Below are 13628 nucleotides of genomic sequence, written 5' to 3' on the forward strand. Positions count from 1 at the left end.
GTAAAGTATGGAATCGAATACAGTTACGGCTTACACGTGATATTTGGGCAGATATGTGAAAGGAAGACCTCTGCCTCAACCCTATCTTTATCACTTAATCCTGGCTCTCGCTGCTCTGCACTCTCAGTCCTAAAGAAGGGTCGTCACCGAATCTTGGACTAACACGCGTCTGCTTAGACGCTACCTTATCCGCATGTGTTTATACGGAAGTCGTTCTGTTCATCATTACAGCATCTGTAATTTGTTCTCTCTCTCTTAATGTATTTCCATCTATTACACGCGTGTTTTTTGGGGTGAGGAATGTTCATCTTTCCCGATGTAGTCCACGCACTCTCTGCCCACACACATCAAGGGATAGCTTACGACGTGATAAGTCTTAGAATCATACAGCAATGCGATCATGACCGCCTTTTCAAAACGATTTCATTGCCAAGCAACCTTCTTGCAACTGGCGGCACCAGATTCGTGGGCTTCCTGTCGAGACCCTTCTTCAGACTGAAGAAAGGCCTCGACACGAAACGTCACTTAATCCTTCTATCCAGAGATGCTCTCTGACCCACTGAGTTACTCTAGCATTTTTGTGTCTACCATGTTTTGTGCCACCAGATGACATCTGGTCCTAGACTCTCCCACCAGTGGAAACGTCGTATCCGCATTCACTCTATTCAGGCCTTTTATTATTCAGTAGTTTTCAATTAACCCGCCTCATCCCACTAAACTCCAGCGAGTACAGAGCCTTTAAATGTTCACGTTTGCTAGCCAAATCTGACAACTACCGTCATTTCAATTGAAGTTAATTTCAGCTGAAGTTAATTTCAGCGTTCGTAAATTCGGACAGCTACAAATGTACAATTATTTATTTTTGCAGAAAAAGATATCGATCAGAGGAAATCAGGTAATAGTTGTGATTCAATTTGTAACTTAATCGACATTTGCTTTTTAGACTTTACTTTAGACGTCAGCGATACAGTCTGGAAAACCTTTCTTCGGCCCACCATCCGCGCCAACCAGCGACCAGCCCGTACTCTAAACCTCCCCTACATGCCGGGGGCACAATTACATAAGCCAATTAAACTACAAGCCTCTACAATTAAACTACAAGCCTATGGAGTGTTGGTGGGAATTCGAGCACCTGGAGAAATTCGAGCACCTGGAGAAAACCCACGTGGTCACTCGCAGGACGCAGAAAACCCGCACGGGCAGCACAGGTTGTCAGGATGGGACTCGGGTCCCAGACACTGTAAAAAAAAAAGGCCGCAACTCTAGGTCTGCGTCTCCTGACATGTTTATGGTAGCCGTAAATGTTTTACAGGCCATTATATACATATGACGTGTCTTACCTTAACTCTTTACATACGAGCTTCGGTGTAAAATGATCCTGTAAAATTATACAGGATTTAAAATTAAAAAAAATTGCCTCCCACAAAGAACAGTAAGATTGCGTTTGACACTTCGGACTGGAACACCAAGTCAGCAAGGTGTGCAGCTTCACACATGAACTACTGTGCTGTTTTGTTATGCTGGTATAATCACTGTGAACCAATTACCGAATAATTGCTCAACTTGCTGAATGCGCAATTATATTTTCAGAAACCCAGGCGCTAAAAAAAAGAATAATTGATTTGGGTGAGCGAAATACTCAATACCGGTTGCACTGTTATTGTATGAGGTGACAACCCTTGAACTACTGCACGATAAATTAAAATGAAGACCCTTCTTCAGACTGAAAAATATCATGATCCTCTATTCATGAACATAAGAGACAGCATGTTTTTTTTCGTATCAACCGTTTCTTTATACGTATACGTTAAAGAACAAAAAATCATTTTTTGAGGTTGGCATGAAATATTTAGAATATCTATGTTGCCGTAGCTGTTTAAAATGATGCAATTTGCGATAGGGTCGTGACAGATCAGATTCCGTGTATTCATTTCAGTTAACCAAGGCCAAAAATATTTGAAAAGAATAAGCTTTTTATATTTCCAGATATGTGTGATCATCACACTTTATGTCCGTTCAAACGTGACCAAACAGACCACTTTGATCTGACAGCTTTTGAAAAATGGTTACACGACCAATGTTCTCTGACATTTAGTGCAAACTGATAACATCTTACTGTTCGTGACATATTTTGCAGAAAAAACATTAAGGGGTAAGCGCATTTTCTGGCTATTAATTTAAACGATCTGCAATGCACCAACCATTAAAGGAATTTGAAAATATTTGTACGTAAAATTCTCCTCATTTGATGTTACAGCAAGGAATGTAAAGAATGGGAAATCTTAAATTGGTTAAGTTCACAGCGAGTAAGATTGCAATCGTAAAGTTCGCATGACAATTTGTAACTTAATAAGATTTTCTGTTCACCTATAATCCTAGTGTTCTGGGCGGTTCTTTCAAGAAGGGTTCTATAGAATGTTCCCCGACAAATGCAAAAGGCAGTTTAGTTGCATTTCTGCAGGGTACGTTTATAATGCATGATCCGTTGGAAGTCGGTCAATCCTTAGATATCCAATTGGAATCTGAGCGATTTGGCTATCTGTCTGTCGAGACTGGTCACGTTTGGAAGTTAATGCGCGAGGCTTAGAGGACGTATTAATCCGTAGATATGTCACGATTTCCTATACCACGACGTTTTCTTGACTTGACCCGCTCCTCTAGATTAGGTTTATTTTTGTCACGTGCACGTGATGCAATGAAAAGCTTTGCGTGCTAGCCAAAGATATTAGATATACCATACCTAAATGCAATCAATTCAAACTCCAGCACAATAGAACGAGCAAAAAGAAACATACACCGCGCAGAATGTGGTTCTCAACATTGTAGCGCACTGTGAGGCATTATTTCCGAAGACAATGTCCAAAGTCCTCAATCTGGTAGAGCTGGACCGGTGGGTACCCTACCTCACCGAACGACAGGTAAGAGGCCTGATTAGAGAAGGAAAGAAGCTGTGTCCCAGTCTAGTCGTGAACGCCTTTAAGCTTCTGTGCCCTGTGCCGGACAAGGTGGGAACATAGAAACATAGAAAATAGGTGCAGGAGTAGGCCATGCGGCCCTTCGAGTCTGCACCGCCATTCAATATGATCATGGCTGATCATCCAACTCATTATCCTGTACCTGCCTTCTCTCCGTACGCAGATAGACAGAGAGAAGATAGATAGATAGATAGATAGATAGATAGATAGATAGATAGATAGATAGATAGATAGATAGATAGATAGATAGATAGATAGATAGATAGATAGATAGATAGATAGGTAGATAGATAGATAGATAGATAGATAGATAGATAGATAGATAGATAGATAGATAGATAGATAGATAGATAGATAGATAGATAGATAGATAGATAGATAGATAGATAGATAGATAGATAGATAGATAGATAGATAGATAGATAGAAAATAGAACGGTATAGATAGATAGATTGCACATTGAGCAGACATCTATTCTATATCTAAAACAAATTTAAACAATCCTGTGCTTTGGGCAGTTCCGAGGACTACGATAGTGGAAAGGCCTGCTGCCTTGGCTAATATATACAAATTGCGAATATTTTCCAGTGTGGCATAATTACAATTTGCAGGAAAGATAGCACAAAGTATAATTGCTCTAGTGGGAAGTTGAATTAATTAAACATGAAGTAGTTAACATTTTACGAGGCATTGGATGTGAAAATAGTGCATATATTCATGAAAAGTTGGAATGGATGATGGATGATTTATTCTTCAATATTTTTTTCCGACAAATGTAATTGCAAAGACAATTACAATATCACTTTGACCAAATGATTCGCAGAAGCTTGCCCCTTTCTGCATGGATCGAAAATGCAGGCGGAACATTCGCCAATAATCTTTAGCTTTCGTAGAGTTCACCTACTTCTGCGACATTTGATCTGTGATTTAAATAACTTGTTCGAACTTATACCTTCACAGTGGACCTGTACTTATTTGAAGCAAATGGTTCTTTGTAGGGATAGATTATGTGATTGCATTAGACATCGGATAATGTCATAGAACGTGGTGGGTTTCGTTTGAGCCTTCAAGTAACCTTCTTCGAGAGCAATTCTGCGTGGTTAAATTTAGTTTAGAACGCTGATAAAACTGACATTTTAGTTGCATTTTTCCCATTGGGCGCTTAAAGTTTCTCGATTTTGGAATCCATCTGGGCAATTCAAATGAGTCTTGCTGTAAGCCCCGTAAATGCTTAATCTGGAAATTGGCCCCCAAATTTCTAATCAAATCACACTCAAATATATGCGATGTATTCCTCTGTTATATTCCTTCTTATAACTTGGCAACAGAACATAAACACGCAACTTGGGCACAAACAGGGGAATATATCTTCGGATTGATCGCTATCAACGAGGAAGTTGACAGTGATCTGTGAAATTTCGTGGGGTACAAAGTAAGATTATTTTACGATTCTAAATCTACGTCCATCGAATAATTGTCAATTTTGAATTGAACTAGTCGTGAAATAGTCCGTAGGAGAATACTGTTGTATGCGTGACCTGCATCTCTGAATTACCGGCTTTACCAAAACAAAACTGGGTTAAATGTCGATAGCCGTTAAGGTGTTTCAGTTATTGATCATGTAATCTTCCACATTAAAGGCCTGGAAGATTGCCGTAAAAACGTGGAGAATTTAGGTGAGACTTTCAATTAATTTACATGTGTGTTTGCACTGTATGTAACCAAGATTTAAAGATTCCGGTGAAATAAGAACACTTTACTTGATAGTAAAAGTGCTCACAGGAATCGAAATCAAAGTACGATCAAAATTATGTAGACACACTAAATTTATTTTGTAACACGTATAATTTTCATATAAAATAGACAGACAATCCTGTAGACCGTACTATGTTATATATGGTATACATGTTGTGTGTGAAGATGCAAAGAAAGTCGAAGGGGAGGGCATGCTGTTGTTTCTTTTCGCGTTGCGCAGCTGGCTGGCTGTTGGCTTTACGGAGAGCTTGTGCAAGTTGCACTCTAAAATGCCCCGTTGTATTCGTACACGATGCATCAGCTCACTGCGTCACTGAAATACTGATGAATGGAGGACAGATTATCGATTCATTACGACTGAACGCAGCTTGACTGTATTTCTTTACTTGAATAATTTCAGCGACGCCAATGAAAATGTTAACATTGAAGCAAATCCTTATTTGAATCACCATGAACTGAATATGTTTGAAATCGGATGCATGAATGTTTCACCCGTTTAGTATTAATTGCGTTTTAAATAGTTTTAAATATTTTGTCAACGAAGTGATTTGAAAGTGTTCATGAAACCGCAGGTCGATATCAAATCTGCCGTTGACGGTTGAATCGCAATAAATTTTAGATACAAAACGGATCATCAAAGCCAGCATAACATTGGGAATTATTCAGTTGTGACAATTTAAGAAAAGATGTCAACTGAAATCCACCCTAACGTAATTAACATCTGCACACCAATTGGATATCGACATTGCTGGTTGATCATTGACTGGAGTCATACTGCTCCTTACACCTAGATGTCCATCGGTGTAATTAAACCATGCAACAATAATAGATAAATTATTTGTTCAGATCCAGTATGAGATGTCTTCTTTGCATTTTTGTAACCACGCTTTTCACAGCAGAAACTCTGTACGCAAATGATTTCCAGCCATGTTTCCTGGAAAAAACCGCTGCTTAAACCGCATATATAGATTCAACATGTTGATTAATTCTATATATTTTTTTAGAAAGAAATATCGAGGCAAATGAAAAGGGTAAGAATATTTAATTAAATACAATTAAATACATTTTTATTGATATCCCGAACTTTCGGAACAACGGCTGATGTTAATTGCCACATTCATTTGTACATAACTCTTAGCATGGATGCAGATACATTTCAATATTAAAGCGTCACCATTTTTAATATTTTTAAAATAAGGGGGATCATTTTAGGATAAGGATAGTTTAAAGAAAGGGGACTTTTCTGTCGAGACGGATAGCTTCCAGGGTGTGGAGGAGGCAGATACGCTTAAGAGACTTTTAGATATGCACGTGGAAATGCAGGGTGTGCCAAATATTGATCCCGTGCAGGAAGAACCGCTATTGTTTTAGTTTGGCTTCATGTTCTGTACAGATATTATGTTGTACTTTTCAATGTTCCATGCTTTCATTGAGAAACATATATATACCTATCTATACTCACCTTCACGCAATGCCCCCTTGCCGATAATTGAATAAGAATCTGTCGCGTAGTTTATATCACTGATTCCTCTACTTGCTTTTTAACCTCTGGCACATCTGTATTCAATATACAATTTATCTCGGTATTGGTTGTACACAATGCATGAGCTGCATCCTTCCTCGTCGATAAATAATTGTTACTATTATCTAACTTACCAACGATTGAAAGGTCTTCCATCTTTCATTGATTCAAATACCTGAGTGTTCCTTCGGCAGTGGGAAATATATATTTTGAACCTCAACCAATTGAGTTATGAATCCACGATTGCTGATGCCAATTCTATGAAATACGTACATTTTCCATAGGATTACATTTATTGCAACAACGATAAAATATGCATGCTTTAAGATAATCTTTCATAACTTTACTTATAACGGCATAGATCAATGTGGTTTATGTCGCTTTTTGGTGCTGAATATTATGAACTTTCTGGTGTTCAGCCCTAACAGACTGCGATGCAAGTTACGGTAGGTCGAGCCTGCCTCATTTATGCCTGGTTTGGGTCATGATATTTTCATATAACCAAGCGAAACGGAACGGATATTTACTTGCGAATACATCGTGTAATCTATTGAGGTAATTTACAATAGAATTAATCCGTGACTTTTTCGGTGTAATACGTCACTCTTAACAGACGCTTTCAGTCCCCTCATATGACATAGCACAGATTATCAGGCTGCCATGTATATTCTTAATTGTTGCTGTTCCATCGTTGACGCTTGTAATTTGAAATGAGCAGGCACCCTTACCTCGTGTACAAATGGATATTATAAAGGATACACCATTAGTCAATGCCAAAGGTCTTGAACACTTACACCTTCACGATATAGGATGTCGTAAAACGAATCGTAATTGACCTGCATTCAAAATTGTTTCAAATAATGTGATGGCTAGTTACACCGCTGAACAATCGAATCCCTTGAAATGTGGCATCGGGGATGGAGTTCATTTTTATGATCAAGTGGTCTGAAATAACTGTGGCATTAGCATGGCTGAAGAACTGGAAGTGCTTTGCAATAATTTTCATTCTGACGTTCCCGTTCTTAGCTGAAATAGGTTAAATGAAGCTGATGCGTTTTCAGAGAAACCTAGCCAAAAAAACGATAGTTTCCCTTGTAGACGTTGACAGTGCAAATGCAGTGTATTGCTGTCGACCAAGAGTGCAGAAAATAGTCGTTGTCTTTTTTTCGGATAATCTTTCATTCCAAACCGTTTTCTGCTAAAAAAAATATTGTTGCATTCTTTTTACTCCGGTTTACGCTATAATATTCCAAAAAATATCTATAGTGATGACGCTCAATTCATTGCGGAGTGCTTTCAATAATCCTGAATACATTCTATAGTTCTGCATATTAACATCGGTTACTGGATTTTTCAGGAGGGAATAATGCCCCTATCAGGAATATAATGTTATTCTAGATCTCTCGGCGGTTAAGTGACTGTTTTGTGGTAACGTTACAACGAAGTCCTCACCATATTACTTGTAAGGTTCTTCTCCTACAAAAATAGTTACCATGGCTTATTAGATCCACCCTCGTGTTGCATTATTAACAGATGCATTTCACTTGTTCTCATTAATGATCGTTTCTTCATATCGCTTTAGCAAAATCAAAAGAGGGTAAGTCTTCGAACACCTGAATGTCAATCTGAATAATTATGATTATCATTCTACTTGTAATGACGTTTTATTATCATTTAGATGTAGTACTTAAGGAAGTAGCTCCAGAAATAGTGGATGCATTAGTAATAATCTTTCAAAACTCTTTAGATTCTGGAGTAGTTCCTGAGGATTGGCGGGTAGCAAACGTAACCCCACTTTTTAAGAACGGAGGGAGAGAGAAAACGGGGAATTACAGACCAGTTAGTCTAACATCGGTAGTGGGGAAACTGCTAGAGTCAGTTATTAAATATGGGATAGCAGCACATTTGGAAAGTGGTGAAATCATTGGACAAAGTCAGCATGGATTTACGAAAGGTAAATCGTGTCTGACGAATCTTATAGAATTTTTCGAGGATGTAACTAGTAGCGTGGATAGAGGAGAACCAGTGGATGTGTTGTATCTGGACATCCAGAAGGCTTTCGACAAGGTCCCACATAAGAGATTAGTGTACAAACTTAAAGTACACGGCATTGGGGGTTCAGTATTGAAGTGGATAGAGAACTGGCTAGCAAACAGGAAGCAAAGAGTAGGAGTAAACGGGTCCTTTTCACAATGGCAGGCAGTGACTAGTGGGGTGCCGCAAGGCTGAGACCCCGGCTATTTACAATATATATTAATGATCTGGATGAGGGAATTGAAGGCAATATCTCCAAGTTTGCGGATGACACTAAGCTGGGGGGGGCAGTGTTAGCTGTGAGGAGGATGCTAGGAGACTGCAAGGTGACTTGGGTAGGCTGGGTGAGTGGGCAAATGTTTGGCAGATGCAGTATAATGTGGATAAATGTGAGGTTATCCATTTTGGTGGCAAAAACAGGAAAGCAGACTATTATCTAAATGGTGGCCGACTAGGAAAAGGGGAGATGCAGCGAGACCTGGGTGTAATGGTACACCAGTCATTGAAAGTAGGCATGCAGGTGCAGCAGGCAGTGAAGAAAGCGAATGGTATGTTAGCTTTCATAGCAAAAGGATTTGAGTATAGGAGCAGGGAGGTTCTACTGCAGTTGTACAGGGTCTTGGTGAGACCACACCTGGAGTATTGCGTACCGTTTTGGTCTACAAATCTGAGGAAGGACATTATTTCCATAGAGGGAGTGCAGAGAAGCTTCACCAGACTGATTCCTGGGATGTCAGGACTGTCTTATGAAGAAAGACTGGATAGACTTGGTTTATACTCTCTAGAATTTAGGAGATTGAGAGGGGATCTTATAGAAACTTACAAAATTCTTAAGGGGTTGGACAGGCTAGATGCAGGAAGATTGCTCCCGATGTTGGGGAAGTCCAGGACAAGGGGTCACAGCTTAAGGATAGGGGGGAATCCTTTAAAACCGAGATGAGAAGAACTTTTTTTCACACAGAGAGTGGTGAATCTCTGGAACTCTCTACCGCAGAGGGTAGTTGAGGCCAGTTCATTGGCTATATTTAAGAGGGAGTTAGATGTGGCCCTTGTAGCTAAGGGGATCAGAGGGTATGGAGAGAAGGCAGGTACGGGATACTGAGTTGGATGATCAGCCATGATCATATTGAATGGCGGTGCAGGCTCGAAGGGCCGAATGGCCTACTCCTGCACCTACGTTCTATGTTTCTATGTTTCTATGTAGCCGGGTGCTCCCCCTTGAAAGAAATGGCTGTCTCGGTAAATTCGGTAATGTTCCTCAGTACTGATTACTAGAACATCTATTGTAATAAGAACAAATGGGGTTTCAGCATAAGGCCCAGTTAGTGCCCATGATAGTTTTTTTCTTGAAACGCGCATTTATTTCAACAAGTAGAAACAAGGATGCTATTGAGAGAAAGAGAACTTCTTCAAAGTAAGAGAGAGGGAGATGACGTATTAAAAGCAGGGAGAGAGGAAGATAACATTGTCCATGTAGGGAGAGAGGAGGGTGTCGCCTTCAAACTGAGGGAGAGTGAACTTATTCAAAGGAGGAGTGTGGATGGCCGCGACACAAAACGTCACATATCCATGTCTTCCAGTGTTAACAGAGCCGCTAAGATACTTCAGCATTTTGTGATTTCCCCTGGTAAACCAACATCTGCGGTTTATTTTTTACCTATTTCTTTATTTCAACAAGGTCTAGATTGTTTTAAAATCTGGCACAGTTAATCACAAATGCTAATTATATGTATATTCAAAAATAAATCACCATTACGGTGGCGGCAACCTTTGGACACTGTCCATTCTGGAACAGTCCACATACAGTTGCTGCTGAATTTGCTGAGATGGTTACTCCATTGAATACTGTGCAAGAAACTACAATATCATTTGTTTCTCGAATTTTCATTATTCAGCTTTGTTGCATAAAGGTTTTGCAGGTTGGATGCTTAAAAGGCCCCTTACGTTCCAAAAGTCACCGTGTTCCTCTACTCAAAATTAACAGATAGATTATAATCCGACGTGGGACATCTGTACGCCTCAATGGTCACATTCGGTTTTTTCGACAGTGACAGAACAAATTCATTCACATAGCGCGATCCCTTGTTGTAGAAAATATGCAAAACATCTTTGCCGTCAGGTTGCGTGATGTATGCTACGCTGGAGAATTAGGTATTCAGATTGCTTTGAGGGTGTAATTTTCCCGAATCACCGGGTAAACTGCTTGGCCATTTTCATAGGAATTGCAGTGATTGTTCTAATGCACGAATGGTGTAAATATATATATATATTTATATCTTATAGACTTTGGAATACTTCAGGAAAAGTGCAGTAAGTTCTCACCAATGCCGTAGCGGCCATGACCACGTTGTCATGTCTTGACCTTATTCAGGATTGCATTAATTTTTCATTCTGTAGGTTTCATTTATTGTCAACTAAAGTAATAACAACGATTTAACATGATATGTTGTGCATATCTGCATTTAATGGAGAGACTATCGTATTTTAATAGCAATATGATTTGAGTACCAAATATAACTTCGTTTTGCCTCCTACAATAGTAAACCAACACAGCAGTTCGTATATCCGTCTTCTATTCACCCTCTTGTCAAGTGCCAATATAAAGTGGCCTGATTGTCGTCACATTTCGTGAAGTGCGAAGTCACATTTCGTGAAGTGCGTGCTATTCCAACCCCACCAGATCCATATGTGTTTTGACAAATATTAGAGCAGAACATCTTTTTAAATTAAATTAGTCAACCCACATCCCCGGAGATCAAAATAGAATTAGCAGCTGGAGTAATTATCCATCCATTGCTTACGATTACAAATCATAATCCAAGCACGTTCATATCATTCAAATCTCATTCGCATGATACAGAATTGGATGTTTAGTTTCGGTATGGATATAATTATCAGAACGTAATGCAGGCTATGATGCCGGATATATATAAACGTATTATAGATGAATGACAGCGAACTAGCAAACCATAAACGTGAAAACATTAAGGAGATGTGCCGATAAAGTACTTATTGAAAATCAAAGCCCGAGAACCGACATAAACTTATTGGGCTGTGAGACGTGTTCTAAGAATAAATGAATACATTTAATGCACGGAGACCGTCACATACATTGCCAAGAATACACGGTTAAATGTAGCCTGTTTAATCCTTGAAACTCTTTACCATCAATCTGACTAAATTTAATAAAGTAGCTTCCGAGACAAATCAGGCTGTCAATGAAATTATTTCGAATGCGCCCATTGAATGTTACTTTTAATAGCGTTTGTTTTTAATATCAAACAAAGAAAACCTGTTAAATATGTTCATTTTTAAGAACTTGACCTCGACGCAAAAGATACAGGTTCGTTCGCTCTATTCAATTTCGCCGTTATGTGAATGGACTTTTGGCTTGACGGTGCAATGGTGATCAGGGGCATATTAAAGTATTGTCAAGCTATCTCAGTGAATGCCGTTTCAATTTCGACGGGCTCATGATACATACCCCAATTTATTCTTGATAGCAGCGATTGCAATTGCAAAATCAGAATTTGTGCGGGTTAATGCAGGAACCCGTCGGAAAATGTCGACCAGCCCTTTGCGTGTAGAATATTACTTGAACCGCTACATTATTCCTGCATTATGTTTTATCCTCCAGCAATATATTTTATTTTTCTTTCCATCATCTGTAGTCTCTTATTTAAATGTGATCCCAATTTACCTTTAATATATTGAAATACGGTATGATCGTAGATAATTCGGCTGTAAGTCAATGCCATTACTTTAAAAATAATACATTGTTAAGGAATTCATGTTATTGAAGGTCCTTACTTGCCCAAAGAGTAACGCAGACGGCAGTAATCTAGTCGCTCGGCGTTACCGTGGGATGCGTGTAGCGTGATCATTGACTACTGTACATGTGTGAATGTGTGTGAATGACTGGTGGTGGTCGGAAGGGCCGTAGGCGCAGATTAGCAGTCACGCTTCCGTCAGTTTGCCCCAGGGCAGCTGTGGCTACAGAAGCAGCTCGCCACCACCGAGTGTGACTAAGGAGTGAATGAATAATGCGATGTAAAGCGCCTTGAGTATCTAGAAAGGCGCCATATAAATCCCATCCATTATTATTATTATTATGTGTACAATAAGACGTAAATTCATTGTTAATCAAAGTAATTTTAGTAGTTTACAAACAAATTTCAATTTGGAAGCTACAAACTGCGATATTGGTTTACAAAATATAGACGCCGACTGCTGTAGTAACTCAGCGGTTCAGGTAACATCCCATCAGTGCTGGGACCGCAGCCATTTTCAATATACATCAATGGTTTGGATGAAGGGATTCAAAGTAATATTAGCAAATTTGCAGATGACACAAAGCTGGGTGGCAGTGTGTACTGCGAGGAGGATGCTATGAGAATGCAAGGTGGCTTGGACAGTTTGAGGTAGTGGGCAGATGCATGGCAGATGAGGTTTAATGCGGATAAATGTGAGGTTATCCACTTTGGTAGCAAAAACAGGAAGGCAGATTACTATCAAAATTGCGTCAAATTTGTGAAAAGGAGAAGTACAACTGGATCTGGGGGTCCTTGTAGATCAGTCTATGAAAGTAAGCATGCAGGTGCAGCAGGCAGTGAAGAAAGCGAATAACAAGAGGAAACGAATAAAGGAGCAAAAAGGTCCTTGTGTAGTTGTACAGAGCCCTAGTGAGACCACACCTGGAGTATTGTGTGCAGTTTTTGTCCCCTAATTTGAGGAAGGACATTATTGCTATTGAGGGAGTGCAGCGTAGGTTTACAAGGTTAAATCCCGGGATGGCGGGACAGTCATATGCTGAGAGAATGGAGCAGCTGGGCTTGTACACTCTGGAGTTTAGAAGGATGAGAGGCATCTCATTGGAACAAAAAGATTGTTAAGGGCTTCGACAAACCAGAGGCAGGAAACATGTTCCCGATGTTGGGGAAAGTCCAGAACCAGGGGCCTCAGTTTAAGAATAAGCCATTTAGAACGGAGACGAGGAAGCACTTTTTCTCACAGTGGCGTGTCTGTGATTGGCGTGGCATGGCAGCATTTATTTTGTAGTTACCCAACATCCTCAGTCCATTGCTACTATGGCAGCGTTTCAGTTCTGTTGACTATTTCAGATTTAGATATGCGTTATATTTCATCGAAAAAACAATTCCGAATTAAAGTTATCAATATCATGTTTTCTTATAACTAGAAATAGATTCACTACAAAGCAAAATACAAGAATCTGGTTAGTAAAATGCGAACTAGCCTTATGTGTGTGTTGCAGTGGAGAATATGTTGGACGATATGTCCGTCAAACATAGATTGTTTGGTGCGCGTTCTCGGGATAATTATCT

General features: G+C 39.5%; 2 long non-coding RNA genes across 2 annotated transcripts in view; both read left to right on the plus strand.

The window, feature by feature from the left end:
• The window catches only part of LOC129708758 (uncharacterized), a 121943-nt gene that overhangs the window by 61812 nt on the left and 46503 nt on the right, over nt 1–13628 (plus strand). The window lies entirely within an intron of this gene.
• LOC129708756 (uncharacterized) lies at nt 1588–11628 on the plus strand. Its single transcript, XR_008725405.1, has 8 exons — nt 1588–1626; nt 2138–2152; nt 4616–4651; nt 5735–5761; nt 6672–6698; nt 7835–7849; nt 10570–10596; nt 11603–11628. It is a non-coding gene; the product is annotated as an uncharacterized LOC129708756 (long non-coding RNA).

Source organism: Leucoraja erinacea, chromosome 24 (assembly GCF_028641065.1).
Source record: "Leucoraja erinacea ecotype New England chromosome 24, Leri_hhj_1, whole genome shotgun sequence".
Classification (NCBI taxonomy): domain Eukaryota; kingdom Metazoa; phylum Chordata; class Chondrichthyes; order Rajiformes; family Rajidae; genus Leucoraja; species Leucoraja erinaceus.